General features: G+C 36.2%; 1 protein-coding gene and 1 long non-coding RNA gene across 3 annotated transcripts in view; one reads left to right on the top strand and one right to left on the bottom strand.

Moving 5' to 3' along the window:
• Nucleotides 1-5,358: 5,358 nt before the first annotated feature.
• LOC107078114 (uncharacterized) lies at nt 5,359-10,040 on the bottom strand. The gene is made up of 5 exons (XR_001479101.2): nt 10,011-10,040; nt 9,006-9,070; nt 8,677-8,850; nt 7,577-7,781; nt 5,359-6,312 (listed from the first exon to the last, which is right to left on the bottom strand). It is a non-coding gene; the product is annotated as an uncharacterized lncRNA (long non-coding RNA).
• Nucleotides 10,041-10,044: 4 nt separating this feature from the next.
• LOC102684409 (L3MBTL histone methyl-lysine binding protein 4) overlaps nt 10,045-20,052 on the top strand; it is a 142,901-nt gene continuing 132,893 nt past the window's right edge. For both annotated transcript variants that reach the window (XM_069191600.1, XM_069191601.1), the window contains exon 1: nt 10,045-10,142. The gene's annotated coding sequence lies outside the window, so the exon portion shown is untranslated. The remainder of the gene's footprint in view (nt 10,143-20,052) is intronic.

Here is a 20,052-nt window from a genome sequence, read left to right as displayed (position 1 = left end):
GAGCTGGTAATGATCTGTAACACTGATATGCATCTCTATGTACATCTCTGTTCAGGGAAATATAAAATTACATTCAAATACTGAAAGGCACTTATTTTAATCCAACAGTAATTATTTCGTGGACACTGGGACAACATACAGTACTCTCCTATTCAATATGATAACAATGAACAGTGTTTTTAATCGATTCCTGATGACCCCTCCCACCCAGGTTACCACCTGTTTCATCGATTCCCTCAAGACGATTACTGCGCTCTTAAAACCGGAAACACCCAGTTTTTGAACAGTTTCTTTCCTAGGGCTGTCTTTTTGCTTATCCAGAATTCCTAGTTACAATATACTGTTTGTCTTAAAGATGTCCATTAGTTTTGCGTGTGTGTGTTACAGTATATGTAGAATGCTTATGCAGCACCAAGAACACCAGTTTAAATTCCTTGTGCATGAGGAAATTTAAACTACTTGGTGAATAAAGGTGATTCTGATTCTGATATACACTTTCATCTTCACACATCAGAAAATTAAAGGGATAAAATGAAAGGAAGACAAACAGGTTTACCTCTGTTTGTTGCTGGTAGTTAACTGGTTGATTTGAGGATACCATACTGCTATTTCTTGAAGGTACAGTATCAGCTTCAAGAAACTCAGAAGGTTGTTTCAGGTCTCCAGAACTCTCTATGTAAAAAACACCTGCTGTTCTCAGTTTTAAATGTACTGTACTTCCCCAGCAGTTTCAACCTCTGTCTTCTGGTTCATTTTTATATACAGTAGGTTCTGAAGAAGTCCACGGGGGTGTCCTTGTCAATGTCTTTGTTTTTATTGTGTGAATGAGCTCCCCTCATTAGTCTCCCCTGTTCAGGACTAAAACATTCAGTTCCTTTTGTGCCCTGGAATGCGTCTGGCTATTCCTCTCAGGACTAATTTAAGAACAGCAATATCTTTTTGGTGGTAACTAAAGCTGAACACAATAACCTCAATGAGACTTTACTAATGCATTGTAAAGGTTTACCATATCATTTCTTAACTTAAATTTTACACTCCCCATCTATTTACTGTATTTTCTTTAAAAATTAGGTGTAAAACCCATGGATGTGTGGAGAGGGAGCTTGGGCTCTGGGCAGGAGAAAGCAGTTAGAGGAATCTGACACACCTGGAAAACACCTTTCTCAGCTACCGAATTTAAGGGAAGGAGACATACCAGATTTCTTTGTTGGAACAACTAGGGAGGGAAAGCAGAGGACAGAAACTCACACAGGATGAGAGACAGAGAGAGAAAAAAAAATAATGTTCAGGAGGGAAGTAACATTTTGGAGGTGGAACTTGAAACGTTTTTTTTTTTAATTGGACTGTCAGAGGAACACAATCTGATAGAAGTACAAAATTCAAAAGGACTGGACAATTGGCACAGGGATTCCCCATATGTTCGCATAAGTTGTGGTTTTCTCCTACAGTAAAAACCTGCTATGGAAGGCACAAACAAACATACCCAGGTACCCAGTTTGTTACATATGGAGGAGGTGGGTAATGCAATTTCAGGAACAAATCCCCTTGAGATGAGTACGCCTATTCACCTTTGAGATGAGGACATCCTGGTACAACAACTTGTCAAAGCGGAGCTATAGCAATAATCAACTAATCACCTGCTATTACAAAATTCACAGACAGCAGGAGAATCACTGCGAGGTCTGATCCAAATGGCTATCATAATGAGGCAAACCAGAGCAAGATTCAAACAAAAATGCAGAGAGTCTTAGAATGTGTGCCCAGGAACAAGTCAGGATATACAGTACAACTGTCCTGCTCAACCCAGGGATTTTTATCAGAGAGACTGCGTTCTGATATTAGTCCATAAGTTGGAAAGGACATTTTTGGCTACTTGGAGGGGACAATATGATAAGATAAGATTTTTATCATTCCCTGAGGGATTTTTTTAAGGACACACATCACTCCTGCACATTTAAATAGAATGCAAAAAAAAAAGAAAAGAAAAACATTGCACATTATTCTGTTACAAAAAAAGAAGAAAAACATTGCACGTCACTCTATTGCAAACATACAGTATAACACATAACAACACGTAACATTTATAACACATCACAAAACATGTTGCACTCTAGTGGGTTGTAAGAGTCAAAACTGTGTAATAGATGTAATAGAGAAGATCATCATCATCACTGTCCCTGGGCACATTGCCCATGGGTGATTGCTGTGCTTGACGAGGTTTTTTTGTGTTTGTCTAGTGTCAGCTGGCCAAGGCTATGTACTGTAGATCCCTCTGACATCAGTCTTGTATATCTTCCACACTGTCTTCATGCCTCAACCCTGTCATGATTATCTATTCTCTGCCCTTGTTCATTATGTGGAAGTGTCCAGACACAGTAGATTCAATTCTCTTTCTGTTACAGACCTGCTGTAATGTCCTTTCCCCTCTCCTTTCTCACGGCTTCATTCCTTGCTTGGTTTTGCCATCTTATATTTCACACTCTCCTTCTAACCCTTCATTTACAAAGTTTCTTAACACCTCCACGATATCCTTCTTGTAAGCCGGAGATAGACGTTCTTATTATCTCCAAGTGGGTTAAAATGGTAATTTCCTCACTTTTCCAGATTTTGTTAAACCCAGTCATCCCTGCATTGGGTCTGTTAATCCTTGAAAGTTTGTTTATGAACATGCTCAGCTCTTTGTTATTAAATTTACTTACTGTATAATGGCTGCTGAATCCTCAAATGTGAAAGGAGAATGATGAAAAGGATAGCTCTGGCTATTTGTTTTTTCTTTCTGTTGTAAGTAAAAGAAGCACGTGATTGCGAGTGCTATCCTTGTCGTCACTTTCAGTAGTGCTTGCCCACACTTTTCATCACCTCATACAATCTACAATTGTTCCATAGGAGGAGACCTCAATATCTGAATTCCTGTAATTTATCCACCGCAGCATTGTCTACTGTGATCTGCTGTGGAATCATGTAGCTCCCAAATTCCATATTTGTTGTTGTTAAATTCAGGTTGTTATTCAGCCTTCATACTGTAGATTAATTTGCTCTTCAGTTCTCTTGGCTCCCACTACATCTACTGTATGTTGTTACTGGTCTTTATCCGATGCATTAATATTCCATGATCATCGTCTTTAGGCTAATCCATTATCCTTTCCATGGTAGATCAAAAACGTTGTAGTTGATACAGGATCTTCTTGTCATGTGCATGATGTCTGATGAAACCATTCTCCAACTCCTGGTAGCTTGGGAAAAATACTAAAATGTCTATAGTTTTAGTACATGACACTGCCACGTTGGTCTTCAATTGAAATCTGTGATACTCATTTGCCTCCCTATTTCACTTCCTTATCAGCATTTTACTGTGGGTATTTGCACAGAATATTTCTATTAATCATTAGCAGGTATTAAGATTAACAATAATAAATAACAATTGTAAATACTGTGACATAAAGGACTATACCACAGGTAAGAAATGATTTAATTCATTTAAATGATTTAAATGATACTGGATGCATAGTTTCTTGTGTTCTTATGCATAGCATTGTTACATTATTTCTGTTATTAAAATTATCAAAAAGATTTATAAAAAATATACTTCTATATTTAATATAAATATACAAATATAATTATGTTCCCTATCCCTCCTACCCAAAGTGGATTATTAAAAATATTTTTGGGATTTTAAAGGAAACTTTATACAGTAGGCGTTTGAAATTAAATGTTGCTGCTCTGTAGCTCCTTAAATTATCCGAGGATTAGAAATAAATTGTGCTCATGTTGTACTGCAACAAGCATTAATTACAGACTTTTTGTGTGCACAGATCATTTCAGATGCTCTCATCCGCTCTCTTACCACATAGACAGTCAAGCAGGAAAACAAGAGCGATTGAAATCATATGTTCTAAACATAAAAAGAATTCCACACAGCAAGATTTACATTTTTTTTTTTTTTGGGACAGCGTCTTAAAATATGTATCATTTGTAAATACTTTTAAAACCGTGTCTTGAACATTTCACATTTCATCTGTATGAAAAAGACATGCATTTTAAAAATAGTCCTAGTCTGACATGTAGAGACATAATTCTTAAATGTCATATTACTTTACAGTATGGGATATTCATTGTTTCAAGAGAGAATGTCTAAGAATCTAAGCCAAAGTCTGGAAATGGGGGGATGATTCATCACACTGCCTAATAGTTCCGAGAACACAGCTGAGTTTATGGCAACACTGGAATGATAAGGTACAGTAGCTGAGAAAGAGGCTCTTGGATGTCAACATCCAACCCCATTATAAAAGCAACGATGAATTGAACTGTTGTGCAACAATACAATATTGTTTTCTAATGGGCTTAGAATTTGGGAGCTCCTTAAAAAGATCTGCACTTCTTGCAGGAATGTTTTTCTAGTACAATAACCAATAAATATGGACACATTTAATTACAGTATTTAATATCACGTTAATTTAATATCAGACTACACAAATCAAGAAATTACAAAATTAAAAATTATGATAAGGCTAAGAAACCTTTAGTATATTCAACAGAATTATTGTATTTTTATGTCCTTTTTATTGTTAGATAAAAGTTTTCTTAAATTTAATGTACAGGACATCATTTGGCAAAAAATAATTAATTAATTCAAGAGAATTTAACCTTAAGTGTTTTATGCAACATACCATACCACAGGTTCTCAAATTCTTATTTAAGAATATGTTGCTTCTACTCCCAGCTTCTTTTTGTGAACAGTGAAGTGACTAAAATTGAAAACTGCTGTAGAAATCTTAAATTGCAAGGGATAATTCCACTTTGCCTTTTAAATAATAGGATAACATTCCATTCCCTGCAGGGGACACATTAATCAGTTATATAACTGTGAAGAAAAAAAATGGAGCCTTATCTGAGAAAGGGTACATTGTCTTTTTATTATGTTCACTTAATTCAACCACAGTGCCAAGGAAAAGATCATGAATCCCCAATATAATTATAGAACTTACAATTTCCTACCATTATACCCTTGTTTAAACTGAAACCAGTCTTTGCTTAAATAATCAAAAGGGTTTCTATTTACCATTTCAAAGTTTTGTGAGAAACAAGGGTGTATGAAGCAAACAAATGCTTAATTAAAAATTGGTGTACAGTATGTGAAATTATAAACTAACCCCTAATTTACGTATCACAACTGTGGGGGAAAGTAGAACTAGGTGGTTAAATAATTGGGCAACGGGTACCGTCCACATGTGTCACATATCTGAAACCTAAAATGTTATTAGATCTACAGTAAGTCCTAATAATAGATAAAGTCGATAAAGTCATCTGAATCAAATGACACAAAACACGATACTCTTTCAACATTAATTTATTCTCAAATGCTGCAACATTCAATATCCATCTGTGACAAAGGATATGAATGTTTAGGTTCCGTAACTGGTGCCAGACCCTTGACCAGTAATTCCTGCAGCTACACGTCTCTAACCATTGATCGGTCTCTCATACCGGTTTTGAGGAATTCTGGCCGATTCCTCCTCGCAGAACTCCTTCAGCTCTGTGACGTTTGAGGTCTGCCTTGCATGGACAGCTTGCTTCAGGTCCTGCCACAACATCCCGATGGCGTTAAGGTCCAGGCTTTGGCGAGACCATTGTAAAACGTGGAATTGCTTCTTCTGCATCCATTCTTTTGTCGATCTGCTTGTAACACAGCCTTTTCTGCAAGACCCCCTTTCGATTAAGCTTGAGGTCAGGGACAGATGGCCTGACATTCTCCTCTAGAACCTCCTGATGCAATGCAGGATGGATGGTTGTGACAATGTCGACACTGTCCCTGTCTTGAGACTGTAAAGCTGCCCCAAACAATCACACTCCCAACACAATGCTTGTGAGGTGGGACGAGGGTCAGCAGTTCAAGAACAGTGTTTGGTTTTTTGCCAAGCATAACATTTCTCATCGAAGCCAAAGAGGCCTGCCTTTGACTCATCTGTCCTGAAGTCTTGTCTAGGAAGATCAACACCGTTCTCGTTCAGTAGTTTTCTGATAGTTGAGTCATGAACAGTCACATCGGCTGCAGAGGGAGAGGTCTGCAGTTCCTTGGATGTTACCCTTGGGTCTTTTGTAACTTCCTTGATGATTTTCCATTTTGTTTTTGGAGAGATTTTGGTAGGATGGCCGCTCCTGGGCAGTGACTGTGGTCTTGAACTTTCTCCATGTGTCGAATTTCTGTCTGACAGTGGATTGACTTTTTCTGGCCTGATGAGCATTAATACCTCCGTTCCTGACGTCTTCGAAAATTTCCTTTGATTGTGGCATGACTTGTTTTCAATCACCTGTCTGGGAAAGACACACTCATAATGTTTCTGATCTTTATTGGGTGAAGTATTCCAAAGTTAGCTGCCAGGCTCTACGGAATTATTTGAACATCTGATTCCAATGACGTAACTGAACCAATTAAACTAGGGGCTTGCTTACTTTTTCAGTTCCCCTGCAAAACTATGAGTATTTAGTCATTGTTTGTTAAATCCATACATCTTTGACTTTGTGAGTTGATTGTTCACCGTTCAGGTTAATGGTAACATGTCATAACACGATCCAGATTTCAGAGGACAATGTGTTTTGTGTATATTGTGTTGTCGTGTTATTTCTGCATGTTAATGTTACTTTACTATCAATAATTAAACAATAAAAAGCTCTATAAAATACAATAAAATAATAAAATATTTTGATACTTATCAGTCTGGAGATGCTTACAAAACAATTCCTAAAATCTGGTGCTCCATTCTGCATTGTCCACTCCACTCCACTGTCAGACACATACGGTAATATAGACCATAATAAATCTACCCAAGACCAGTTATCTTGCTAAGTTATCCCCAAAAACAACTCAGAAAATTATCCAAAAAGTCACAAAGAATCTCAGAGTAACATCTAAGAATCTGCAGGTCTCTCCTGTTGTAGTTAATGTAAGTGTTTAAGCCTCAATAATCAGGAAAGGATTGAATGGAGTATGGTCTTCATTGACAGAGCCATCCACTTGTCAGGTGAAGCTGACCTGAAAATGGGTCATTCAGACAGACAATGATCCTGGACATGCAAGCGGAGCTACAGCAAAATGACTAAAGAAATAGAAGATATTTTGGACTTTGGACTGGCCAAGTCAAAGTCTGGATCTCAATCATGTTATGGCAGAACAAGGAGTGGACTGCTCATGCACGGAAACCTTCATATGTCACCAACCTGAAGCAGTTATGTAAGGACAAATGGGACAAAATTCCTAAAATGTAATGTGAGTGATTGGTAAATTATTACAGGAAATGTCTAGTTTAAGTCATTGTTGTTCAAAGGGGTGCCACCAGTTACTCAATTTTTGACGTTTACTCCGATGAGTATTTATTTTTAAATTATTTTGTTAAATAAATGATCCAAATATACTGTATGTCTTAGTGTTCTACATTTAATCATGTTATCATAATATTTTATTAAGACTTACATGAGGAATCCAATTACATATTTAATTCTAAAATACACAAGACTATGGAGTAAACTAGGAGGATCACAAATTTTCCTCAGCACTGTATTGAATATGAGCTCAACTTACAGTAGATCAGAAATATACTGTAGCACTCTTGGGTGAGTATGCGCCCTCGCCACTGGGGACTCGAACCCAGGCCTCCGGCATCACTCAACAGGCATTCAGCCAGTTAAGCTAAAGGGCAATCTCCCATCAGCCCGGCGGCTGAGGTCCCTGCTATTCACAGGGAAGGGCGGTGACGTCACTGCACTGGTAAGCCAGCTCTCACAACCTGCAATGTCGGTTGTATGCGTTACAATACATTTCTTTAAAAAACAAAACAAGTTGGTATAATACATACAATATAAAACAAAGGTTAGTGAAACAAATATTTTACTCTGTTTTTTTTCACTTAAATGTGGTTTACTTAATTTAACAAACTATGGGCACAACTGATTTTAAGTATTGTTGAAGCATTAAATATGTAATATAAAATATAGGGCAGTTACTTGGATAAAAGCTAAACAGATTGGATATATTAATAGAATAATATTATAAAGGTTTGCGTGGTGGTTAATAAAGCTTACACAGTGTAATCCAATTAACATGACATGAATACAGATATTAACACAGTAATATCTATAACTGTGGGTACAGTACAGTTTGCAAGTGAAATCTTTAAATTAAACATAAGATTTGATATCAGTTCTAATAAAGTATATCATTGTTGTCATTCTACAGCTATCACAATCAATACAATAAAGATGAAGAATTTTCTTAATTACATATGGATAAGGGTATCATTGAAATGCAACTACTGTAGGTACATTTTCAGTCATGGAGTGTTCTATAAAATAGAGCTTATAAAAGTCTATTTTGAATGATATATTCTTTTGAAACACATGGTGTTAAATGTAACTATATAACTTTTACTGTATATAATCGCTCACATACAGTACTTCTCAAGTAAAAGATAATACAAAGTTTGATGAAGAAACTACTGAACAAGAACTATACATTCTTTAACAGTTGATTTGTGTTGAAGCGCTTGACATTATATAGTGTCATTGACATTTCAAAATAATTTATAAGTCGGTTAAACTAAATATTAAACCCAGATGCATTTCAGCTACAGTCATAGGGATTACAACATCAGTGGGAATAAATCATAATATAACAAACATTACCTTTCTGAAGGTACTGTAAATCATCCACTGGGAAATGATCATTTGTCATCAGAGTTCAGAACAAAAGGAAACTTCCCAACTTCCCAGTCACCTTTCATCAGTTACAAACCCAGTACTGTACACGACAGCACAGGACAAATCGGGACTGCAAATAAAAACCAGCCATCACATAGCCTATAAAACATATGAAATAAAAATGAAAGCAAACCATCTGAGCGCTGAAATAGTGTTTATTTAATATTCAAAAACTCTCTTCCCTTTGGCTTTTATTTCTGAATAAAAAGCACTTATCAGAGCAGAATAGAGGATTCATATCTTACTTCCCTTACAATTATCAGGCTGAAGAAGCAATTAAGTAGTCTCATGTCCAAAACAGCAGAGAATGGATGGATGCCTACATCCAGAAAAAAATAATCCGGGCAGTTTTGATAAGCTTAATTATGTCCCTTTCTTTCACCTGATGAGTTTTGGAAAAGTGTTGACCTGTCAGATCACATTTGGGAAAGGCTCTGCTGAAATCAAGCAAAACAGTAGATGAAAATGCCAAAATACTACTGACAAGTTGTTATAGTTAATAATTCAGCAGGCTGTGTTAAGAATGTTCTACATACAGTACAGTACTGTTCCAGCAGGACCACTGTTATCCTAATGTAGTGGATCAGTGGCATTAAACTCAATTCCTGGAAGCCCTAGTGTCTTCTTAACAAATTATTTTCTTAGCCATATTTATTTTGCTCAGGGTTTTATTACAGTTGATGAGGCAAAAACATTCAATCCATTAAAGGTACCATTACACATGATCAGCTAAGAACCTGGTTAGAAGTATTACGATTATGCAGTTAACTAAACAACTAGACCAGCTCATGGAGACAACCCAGAAGACATTAGCTCCCTCCAGGAGCTTAGTTTGAGACTTCTGCTACAGTATAAAGAAGTATGATTAGAGTAATGTGCACAAAAATTCAACACTCTTCGTGCGGGTCAATATCTTTTTAAAAAACCTACTGTAAGTCATTTTTTTTTTGTCGTGAAAACAATTCGAAACGAAAAAGGAAAAGCAACGATGTCGTTTTAAAGATTTTATTTTAAAAAACACCCATTGAAAACACCCCCATGATGGCTCCTCTTTTAAAAAAAAAAACCCTGAAGAAAGGCAAAGGTCGGATTCCAGCGAAAGACTTCATATGGAACAAGCGCAAAAACAAACAACAAAAAACAACAGACCTATTGTTTGGCGATGCCCTTGATTAAAAAAGACAGGGATACAGTATGTAAATCACGGGTACTTTGCTTAAATGTTACCGCTGCGCTGGTAAATTGCGTGCTGTTCACACCTGTTCAGCGGAGAGCTGCGCCGATCTTTGCTTCCGACAGAGGGCTGTGTAAGACTGAGCATGCGCACAATCTATTATGACACCCTGGCTTCTGCTGTCACAACGTTGAGGGGCACACTGACTGCTGTGTGGGTAAGAAATTAATAACATTACATACAACAGCAGGGATAGTGCATTATATTTGTAAGGGGGAGAAAGTAAACACTTGAACAAAGCGGCTATATTCACGGGAGGCGAATCCGACATAGCTCAGAGGAGATCTAAAAGAGTGTTTTCCTACGGCGTTGAAATCCGTTTTGAGATAATCTATGTTTCTTGTTAGCCCAACATATTATAAGGTGCTTTTTTCTCCTCCTGGTGCTTCTTCACTTATCAAAAGCCATGAATAATTTTCATTTTTTTTATAGCACTCAATGGGTTTACAGATCTTTCAACGTAAATTGTAACCAGGAGTCTAAAGTGAAACTATTATTTTTTTTTTGCTCTCGGAAATGTTTCCTTTCTATTTTGTCATTCTGAAAAATTTTGATAGAGTGCAACTCTTCCTGAAAGTCTGTCATTGCTCTCCCCTGGGTGACAGCTTTTTAACACCAAAATGTGTGAAATTGTGTTTTATATTGTTGTATCTTGTATAATGACTTGACCTCGGCAGTTCATCCAGCATTTTTGGTGCTTGTTCACCCACTTGGTGGGTCAGTTTCCTCTTGCAGTTTTATTATAATTTGTTTCTTGTTTGCTTTAAATACCTCCGCCATTTTGATTGTAAATGTTGTTTTTTCTTTTTCTTTTGGCGTTTAAAAACACTGCTTTCGAAAATGTACCGAAAAGCAGTTTTCCGTCTCTACGCATTTGATGTGAAATTACTTATTCCTAGTGAAGTTTTTTTCCCCTTAGCCATGATCAAATTGCTACCCGCATCTTTTTTGTTGTTGTCCTGTGCAATGATGCTAAATTGCAGTCAGTTTATTTCTGCAAGTTGTAGTTTAGTGTAAATAATTGTGACGAAACTGGGATTTGCTAGGAAGTCACCATTAAATTCTTTTAAAAAAGAAATCATTGTAGTTTTTCTTGCTGACACAAAAAGCGATATAATAATTTCAAAATTTGACGGCTCGTATGCATTTTGTTGATCTTACAAGTGTGTTTGCAAAACATTCGCTTTAATAATATTGGGGGCAAAGTGTCATTATTGTCTACTTTTGTGAAACTATGGAACACAGGTAATATCAACATACTATACTCCATAATTCCCTGAAACAAATATACATTTAGAACAATTTCCATTTTACTTTTAGTTATGAGGTGAAAAATTCAACTCTGAAGTCCCCATAAAAGTACTTGTGCTCATGACCCGTGTTAGCAACAAAACAGAACTTTTCTTTTTATTTGTACTTGAGATCCCAGACTGATTAGCACTTAAAGCTGTTGTAGCCTAATTCTGTGTAAAACTGGAGACCCTTTCTTTTAGCAGTGTGTGTATTCAAAGCATAACGAAAAGTGTTCCTCTATATTAAGAGCACAGTAAAAAGAATAGACACCTTCAACATTAGGGTAAGTCAAATTGGAATGCCATAATGGTGTGCTTTTTTATTTTGTGTTTTGATCCCAGAATTAATGAGCTAAAATGATTTTACCTAAAACTATGACTCATGCTGTCATGAGTGGACATCAAAATTCCACTCTATATGTTCATAAAAGTTTTACATTCTGTTTCAAAACATCTGATTCATTTTTAGCGAGTTAGCAGTTAGATTATAAGTGATACGCAGAGGTTGCCATAGTATTTTTTGGCACTTAATAATACATTTTTTTTGCTAGACTTGTTCTAAATTTATTGCAGATTAAAGCTTACTTTTGTGGACAAGCAAAGCATGTGGCACTCGATTTTCTTTTCCATCAAAATTCAATTGCACTAGATTATAACTTTTGACAGGAAATGTCTGTTTTTGCAAACTTAGTAGGAATATGCATCTGTTAGAGCTTACCATTGAGCTTTGTGACAAGTTGCTACAGCTTCTTGTTAATCGTATAAAAGCAAGGATCATTGTAATTCTTTTTTTTTACATACAGTCTACTTTTCTTGGTCTTTATTGCAAATAAGAACCTCAAAGTAAAGTTCTCGAGAAACGTTTGCCTAAATATTTAAGTGTACCCTGGATCAGTTTACGCAGATATTGACGTTAGCCTGTTTTCATATCAGATTACACTCTCTGCAACTCTAAATGATGGGGTTCTTACCAAATCCATCCTATCAGAATCAACATCAATACATTATTCTTGGAACAAAAGTTAGATTCTGGTTTCAAGGTGTTACTTCCTCCATATTGACAGAGAATGTGGCACACACTTGTGGACTAAAGTTGACCTTAATGTAAACTTTCATATCAGTCTGCCTTCGTTACAAACTGAACTGCAGGTCATTTACGAGATACAATAGGCTGCTTTTGTTTTAATGATGCTTGGTTTGTCTGGCATTTCCTTGTATATGTACTTCAGAATGAGAGATGTACTGTATGTTAGTATTCAAGACATCAAGAAATCATCAAGAAATTTTAAGATACAGTAATTTTTTTTTAAACAGGAAATTGTCACAGATGTTTTATCATTTGCGTTGTTAAGGCTTTCAGAGAGTTTCATGTTGTGAAGGTTTTCTAATCATTGTCCTTTTTTTCCACAATTTCTTGTCGATGTGTCTAAGACAAGATAAATGAAGAGTTAAAAGTTAAGAGTTAAAAAGCTTTGTTGCTTAAAAGTTTATGCTGATACGTGCTACCCTTGTACTAATTAAAAATGTCCTGGTTATTTCGGCATCAAAGTGGGAAGCATTTGATTGTGCTGTTACTGCACAATGTCCGAATGACATAAGCTCTGTATACAGTATAGGCCTAATTCACGAATCTGGAAGTACCCTAACAGAGGACAAAAAGAACAAAAGCAGGAATACAGGGTACACTGGAGTTAGTGCATGAGTACAAGAACACTCTTTTCATTTCTCAGTTGATACAGTGGGGAGTTCCATATCACCTAAAGAAATATCACAGTAGTCCTACATCTGACTAACATTATTTTTTTTTGATAAAATGCAAAAGGTAGTTATTTGTAAATGATATACTGTACAGTACACAGACTAAGTTTCGGATGACTGTGTGAGTGATGTTTGTGGAATTGTAAGCCTTCAAAAACTCTAAGGCTGTTCTTTAAATGTGTTTGCTGAAATGATTTTTAAAAAAACTCCAATTCAGTGTTAAGGTTTGATGACTTTGATTTTTCCCACATACTGAAGCTTGGTTTCAGGTGATTGTATAAAGTGTGCCTCAGTCAAGATCACTGTGGCCTTGTGTGTGACTCTGTCATGTAGTGTGTCAGTTTGTATAGTAAGGATGCAGTATGCTGTTCTAGTCTTAGTTTTCTGTATTCGATGTTATGTTTTTGCCTTCCTCGAACTGCATGATTTTTAAAGTAATATTATATGGTAGAGAATTGAAATACAGAGTAAAAGATTCAAAAGTGATCGAGTAACAATTTCTTTCACTTGATTTCACTTTATGTCTGGATAGAACTGTGCATGATAATTAAGATTACACACTTAGCCTGAGGAATTCCATAAGACATCCAAAGCCAACGGCTGATTATTATAATTGTTATAGTGAAGGCAGCTTTGTATTGACAAAAAAACATTCTAGCCAGCCATGTACAGTATCTGGTTTTTTCACAGCCTTCTAAGTTTATGGCTCAAAAGATTCAGTTGCGTAAGTCTATTCCAGAGCCGCAATATCTCTTTTTGCAGTTTGTCCACCAAATCTGTGAACAATATTCTCAGTGAGGTCTTACTTGTGCATTGTGTAATTTTAAAATAACATGAGATATATACAGTACTTACAGGTGCTGAATTCCTGACATTTTTTGTTTTGCTTTTTTATTTCTTCCTTACCACCTTTAGAAAATAAAGTTTTCTTCCTCATTTACCATTTCTTACCACAGTCTTGGATTTTTCTTAATTTTTTCAGTCTTTTATTCATATTCTGCAGTGTTTATAGACCTCTTAAACAAGATCACATATTATAGCAGAATAATTTAATAAGCATACCAGAATCAAGTAAATTTCTGTAAGTTAAGAAGAGCAGTACTGCACTAAACACATCCTCTCCAATCTGAGCATTCACCCCTTATCTGTATTCTTTTTTTCTATCCATTAACCAGTTCTCAGGAGAATTAAGAAAGTCTCATTATAGCTTGTTAAATTTATATCCACTATTGCTGTTGCTTGTTCAATTCTCACATGTTAGTTAAGCATGATGTGTGCTTTCTAAATCCATGTTGATTATCCTCTATTAATTTAATATTATCATCAATTCCGTAATCTAAAATTCCAATAGAGATTACATGGCAGCATAGCTTGTTCCATATTCTGAGAGCCCTTTCTGTAAAGAAGATATCTTATTCTCAGTTTGAAATCAGTGTCCACATAATTCTTGCTTGTGTTTTCTGCCTCATGTTTCATTCCTTATTCTGAAGTCTGTGGGGTTAAACTTAGCGTGTTTTAAGATGATAAATTTGTGAATCTGGTCCCCTTGAAGTCTTCTCTTCTCAAGACTTATAAGGTTTATAGCACTGACTTAGTCTACAGTAGCTTCCAATATACAATGGAAAAGAAGAATCTCTGAATAAGCAGGGAATGTTAGTTCCTTTCTGTGTTTTTCTGTCTTGATTTTCACAAGGTTTAATATTGTCTCATCACCAGTACCCATGAGCTCTCTTAATAACAAGGTGAATTAGTGTGATGCTTAAAGTCAGTCCTTCAAATTGATGCTACATACAGTGTATCTCGCAGTGATGCATGATCTGAAGTGTACTGTATGTTAAAGATGTTCAAGTAGGTAGCTGCGTCAGCATGTGTGGGCTACAAAGGAACAAGTAAAGGTTTATTCCATGCTGTAAGGAAAAGAGACACAATGTTTCGGCTGTGGAGCCTTCTTCAGGTGTGGTGTGTTTGACGCCTGAAGAAGGCCCCACAGCTGAAACGTTGTGTCTCTTTTCCTTACGGCATGGAATAAACCTTTACCTTTTCCTGTGAAGTGTATCTTTATCATAATGCATTTTTAAAATATGAATGTTCTCATTTTGATTATATAAACAGAATTTAGTGACCAGAAAAAAGCTGAAGCTTCTGGATCTCTTTTTTTGTTTAGCGATGAATGAAAGGCACCAAGCAATCGCTATTCTTTTGTCAGTTATTTTTGAAATGTTCAGCTCTGTTCATTGGATTCAATGGATTCCTAGATTCTCAAGTTGGTGGCAGTCAGTTTCGAAGAAAGACTGGAGCAGCACATCTGTCATTCTATAACCTACACAGAACTTTTGCCCAAGGCCTAAATTCAGTCAAAACATAAACCTAGCAACTAAATAAAGCCCGTACTCGGTGACGTCTTCCAGTTTGTCAAAGGTTTCTTGCTTCTGTCTCATGGAAACCTGTTATCATGCAATGAATTGATCATTTGTGATTGGCAGAGAGATCGGAGTTTTGATTTAACTGGGGTTTAAAATATTTCATAAGATATTTGCCACACAGTTTATCAACGCCAAAACAAAGCGCATTTTTTGGCAGTGTGGGCATACATGTGTGCACACCATTTAAATTGTATTGCCACAAAAATGATGTTTACCAATGTTGGAGCTAAGTGGGGAAAGAGATGAAGTTTGTTTGGAAACTTACATCTAAGAGACAAATGGCAGTCAGTCAGCCATCCACTTAGATTGCCTCACTTGGGGATGAATGAATTCAATTCTGGTATACACATGAATTCTGTTTTGCGGATTGCCATCTCTGCAGTGATATCTGCCAAATTTGAAGTTAATTGGTCCAGCAGAAGAGCAGTCAATGGTATGGGCCATACTGTATGTTGCTAAGCAGTTTGACAACTGGTTTAGGCATAAAAAGCTTTGCTGAAACCTGTGAGATGTGAGTCAACAGTATTTCGAAATTTGGAAACAAAATTGCAATAAGAAAGTTTAAGCAGGAACCGTAATTCGCCATGTGATAATTACAATGTGATGGGACTAATGATGAGGAAGCTTGAAAGAAGTTGGCTTTTCACTTTGTGTTTGTGTTATGGGATGCATGTCAACAAGAGAACAATTTGTCAGCCATCCCAATTTATAAAATTGCATTGTCTTTAGAATCATTTCAAACAAATTTGGAGATGGCATAAAATCGTTTCATAAATTCCTTTTAAAACAGTTTTTGAAGATGAACGTACAGTTTATCAGCCATTTTGATTAGACAGCAACTCCATATCACCATATGTTAACTACATTATATTATCACTGCAATTAAACCTACCAAGTTTGAAGTTAATTGGTCTAGCAGGCTTTTATCAGGAGCAGTTTGACTTGTTTTACCAAGCGTATATGACCCTTTGTGGGTTGGTAAATTATTGCAGCAGCTTGTGCGGTTCATGTCTCCATTCAGTCAGTGCAAATGTTCTCAAGATAGAGGCAGTATGGCTTGTGAGAGCAAAAAGTCCAAACTGTTTTTGAGCAGGAGAAATTAGTTTGATCAGTCACATTTTTCAAAACAGCTTATGACCCATTGTTCCTGTTGAACCTTTCGTGCTCACACTTGGAAAAAGTGAAGTTGTTGATGAAATCTGGCAAGTTTCATTTCAGTCTGTGTAGTGGCGCAAAAGAATATTTTGAATGGGGTTTTTGACAATATGGGGCAGGCTGCCATCCCAGAAATACAGGGCATCAAATTGAATAGCTTCGCAATCCTGGTATACCCTTTCAGTCTAAGGTTCCTGGTCTTCAAATGAAAATGAGAAGAAAAAATACTTTCTGTCAGCATCCTCTCCACTCTCCTACAACTAAACTGTAGCTTAGGGGAATTTATACTTTCTGTCGGTTTTAAGTGTTTTCCACATTCCAGTTTTTCTCCAGCTCTTTAAATACTGTCTATGTTTATTAAAACATTTTAAATTGATGGGTTTTAGGTTATACTGTTGGTCAAGACAAAAGAGCAGGCAAGATGTTTTGAATGTCTTTTTCCAGTATTTTTGGTTGATGCTTTTGTGACTTTGCGTGCTGTGGACATTATGCTCAAAAATGAATCAAAGCAAAAAGTGATCGAAACCTTTCCCAAGTACACATGCAGCCAGTTAGAAACAGGGGTCATCGAAGTGAACATGTGGCATCAGTCAAAACCTCTAGTTAGAGAAAAAGATGTCAGTTCCATAAATACTTTTACGTTTATGGACTTGCATTAAATACTTGTGAATTCATGTTTTAAACGGTTATTTTGACTCTGAAAATTAATGTTTAATCTGTAGTTATAAAAATAAAATAAAATCACAAAGTAAATTACATTTTTTATGTGATATTAGGTTAAACATTGTTTTGATCATCCTCAGTCATGACATTCGGGCACAGCTGTGGAAATCAAGTCCATTTGATAGAGAGGGCAGCTGTTGTGGCTTCATTTCATATGAAACCTGTATGCCCTACATTATACAAATAGACTAATGAAGTTTTAAATGAGGATGTGATGCATTCACATTTTTAGCTTCTATAATAAGTTCCTTATAACAGTGATGATCTACTATGAATATATTTGCAATACACTAATTGTGATGAAATACATTGTTTCTTTGTGGTTATCTTATGTACTTTATTTGTACATAAGTGAAGAATGAATGATATTTTTTTGCTATGTGCTGACAAATGAGTAATAGTGTTTTCAGTTACCATTTAGTTGTTAATTAGGCATATTATTAGTTGGTGTATTGTAATTAATTTAAACATTGATTTGAATGTGTGTATTTAGTGCTTTGTTGAAGATCTCTGACTGACATGCTGCCGTTGGTGTCCCAGAATAAAATGAGAGTTTAGCATATTTTAGTGTGCGGGAGTGTGACCTTTTTTCATATTTTAACCAATTCTTCGCTCTACAGAAGGTTGGAGTATAGATGTTTTAATTTTTGTTTGGCCACCAAAAAAGTAAATATTTCAATGTACTAGAAAGCAAATATTTTCCCTTTGAAAAAACATTGGGAAAGAATAGTCTGCTTTATATAAATATGTAAAGGAGAAACAACTCTCACAATTGTTACTGTTCATTTTGATGACATTTTATACATGTGATCCAACATAAATTAAATGTTTATGGAATCTGCTTCATACACTACTGAAAAAATATTGCTTTAAATTTTGATACGTGTTAATTGCTGTAATTGGAGATTCGTGTCTCTCTAATAGAAGTTTGATGCCCTCAAACACCCTCTCATGTACAGTACATGAATGTAAAGAGAGGAAATCATCGACACTAATGTGTTTTAAACAGTTCAGGTAATGACGTGTATAAAAAGTTAAATGTGATCTAGCCAAGTCAAGTTGGTAATCCTTGCGTGTTTTAAAAGAATAAGTCTGATATCACTGTTTTTCTCATCTAGTGTTCATTACATTTTGAGTTTTAAATGACCCCTTTGTACAGAGATGGCTAAATATGGAAAAAAAAACATTTTTTATTTTATAACAGGGTTTATTTACTGCTTAAATAGTTTAGGAAATAAGCTTTAAGACTGGGTGTTTTACAGTTGTGTATACAGAATGGATTTATCTTTGGAGCTGTAGCTCTGGGTTGGGTGTGTACTGTGTACATTAAGTCTAATAGTGTGATATGAGGATCCACAAAACGAAAGCAGTATTTATTTTATTTCTGTCACGTTTGTCACATTTGTAATCATTGTTTTGCTCGCATAGATTTGTAAGTGTGGAATAGCTCCTCTGTCACCACCCCCTGCACAGAAGCCCATCCCACTAAATTATAGACATGCAGAACAATAAAAGCATAAATACAAAAGTAAGGAGATAAGGCTGAACTGCTCAGAACAGGAGCTCTCGCTGACACCTGCGCCGAGAGAAAATCCCTTGTGTATCTTGTACTTGGCGGATAAAAAGTTTCTGATTCTGATTCTTACTACCTCTCACCAGCGCTAACTCATACTGAGCACTTTGGTCTCCATTTCAGTTCAGCTTGACGTGAGTTGTTATAGTTGGGCTTTATTCTTCTGTTGGAGGGGGATTTGTCCCGTGGGCCTGGGTTTTCTCCCATGGGGGGTTTTGTCTAAGGGAGGTGCTGTCCAGTGGGGGTTTCATCCACCATTCCAGATTCGTCGTCTCGGAAAGGTCATGTGAGGAAGTGATGTCGCCGAAACTTTTCTAGGACATGCAGAAAGTCCAAGATTCCCCACTGTAGCAATAATGCCTAATTGAGAAAGGTGTTTGTTTCTTCTAATGGCACTTCTTCCTTTCATTAGCAAATGCTTGATAATGAATCCAAATATCCTACTCTGTTTTTGGACTGTGGGAGGAAACCGGAGCCACCGGTTAGAGAAAATACTACCGTGTATTCAGTATTGCAGATACTGTAGCACCCCGGGTCTCGAATTGAACCCACAACCACTGTGCCACCATGCTGCCTCTCACCCAAACAATAAAAACGAAATGACAAAAAATATTGATCTGTGCACGCACTAGTTATGTGCCATTATATGCAGTGAATGTTGCTGAATGTAAGGTATAGTACATTACACATTATTAAGACTGAAAAATCCACTAATAAACTAAAAATAGTAAAAATCACTAATAGTAAACATCGATAATTTGTTAGTGTGTAATTTTTTACTTATTTAAAACTTTTGTTTGAAGGCATGAAGGCATACAGTAGCTCTTTGTCCATGTCTGTGAAGTAAGATATCTCTATTGTATAGCAATAGAATAAAAGGAAACATTGCTTGGCTTCCTCAGTAAGGCTGTTTGCCAGAAACAGAGGTATCAGAACAAAACTGGCTTGGAAATTGGTTTTTATTACTTTGATGCATGATATTATAATTGAAACTGAAACTGTTTTACACTATTACATTCACTCGCATGAATTGCAGGATGGTAAGAGGTTTGGGCAGCTTGTGTGTGGGGGGTGTCATCTGGCGGTTAAGAGGAATTTTCCCATTTAAAAAGGAATTTAGGCAGTTAGGTGTCGCCTCTCGTG

The sequence above is a fragment of the Lepisosteus oculatus genome, chromosome 6 (genome assembly GCF_040954835.1).
Source record: "Lepisosteus oculatus isolate fLepOcu1 chromosome 6, fLepOcu1.hap2, whole genome shotgun sequence".
NCBI classification, from domain to species: Eukaryota; Metazoa; Chordata; class Actinopteri; order Semionotiformes; family Lepisosteidae; genus Lepisosteus; species Lepisosteus oculatus.
This window is presented reverse-complemented; position numbering and strand designations above follow the sequence as displayed.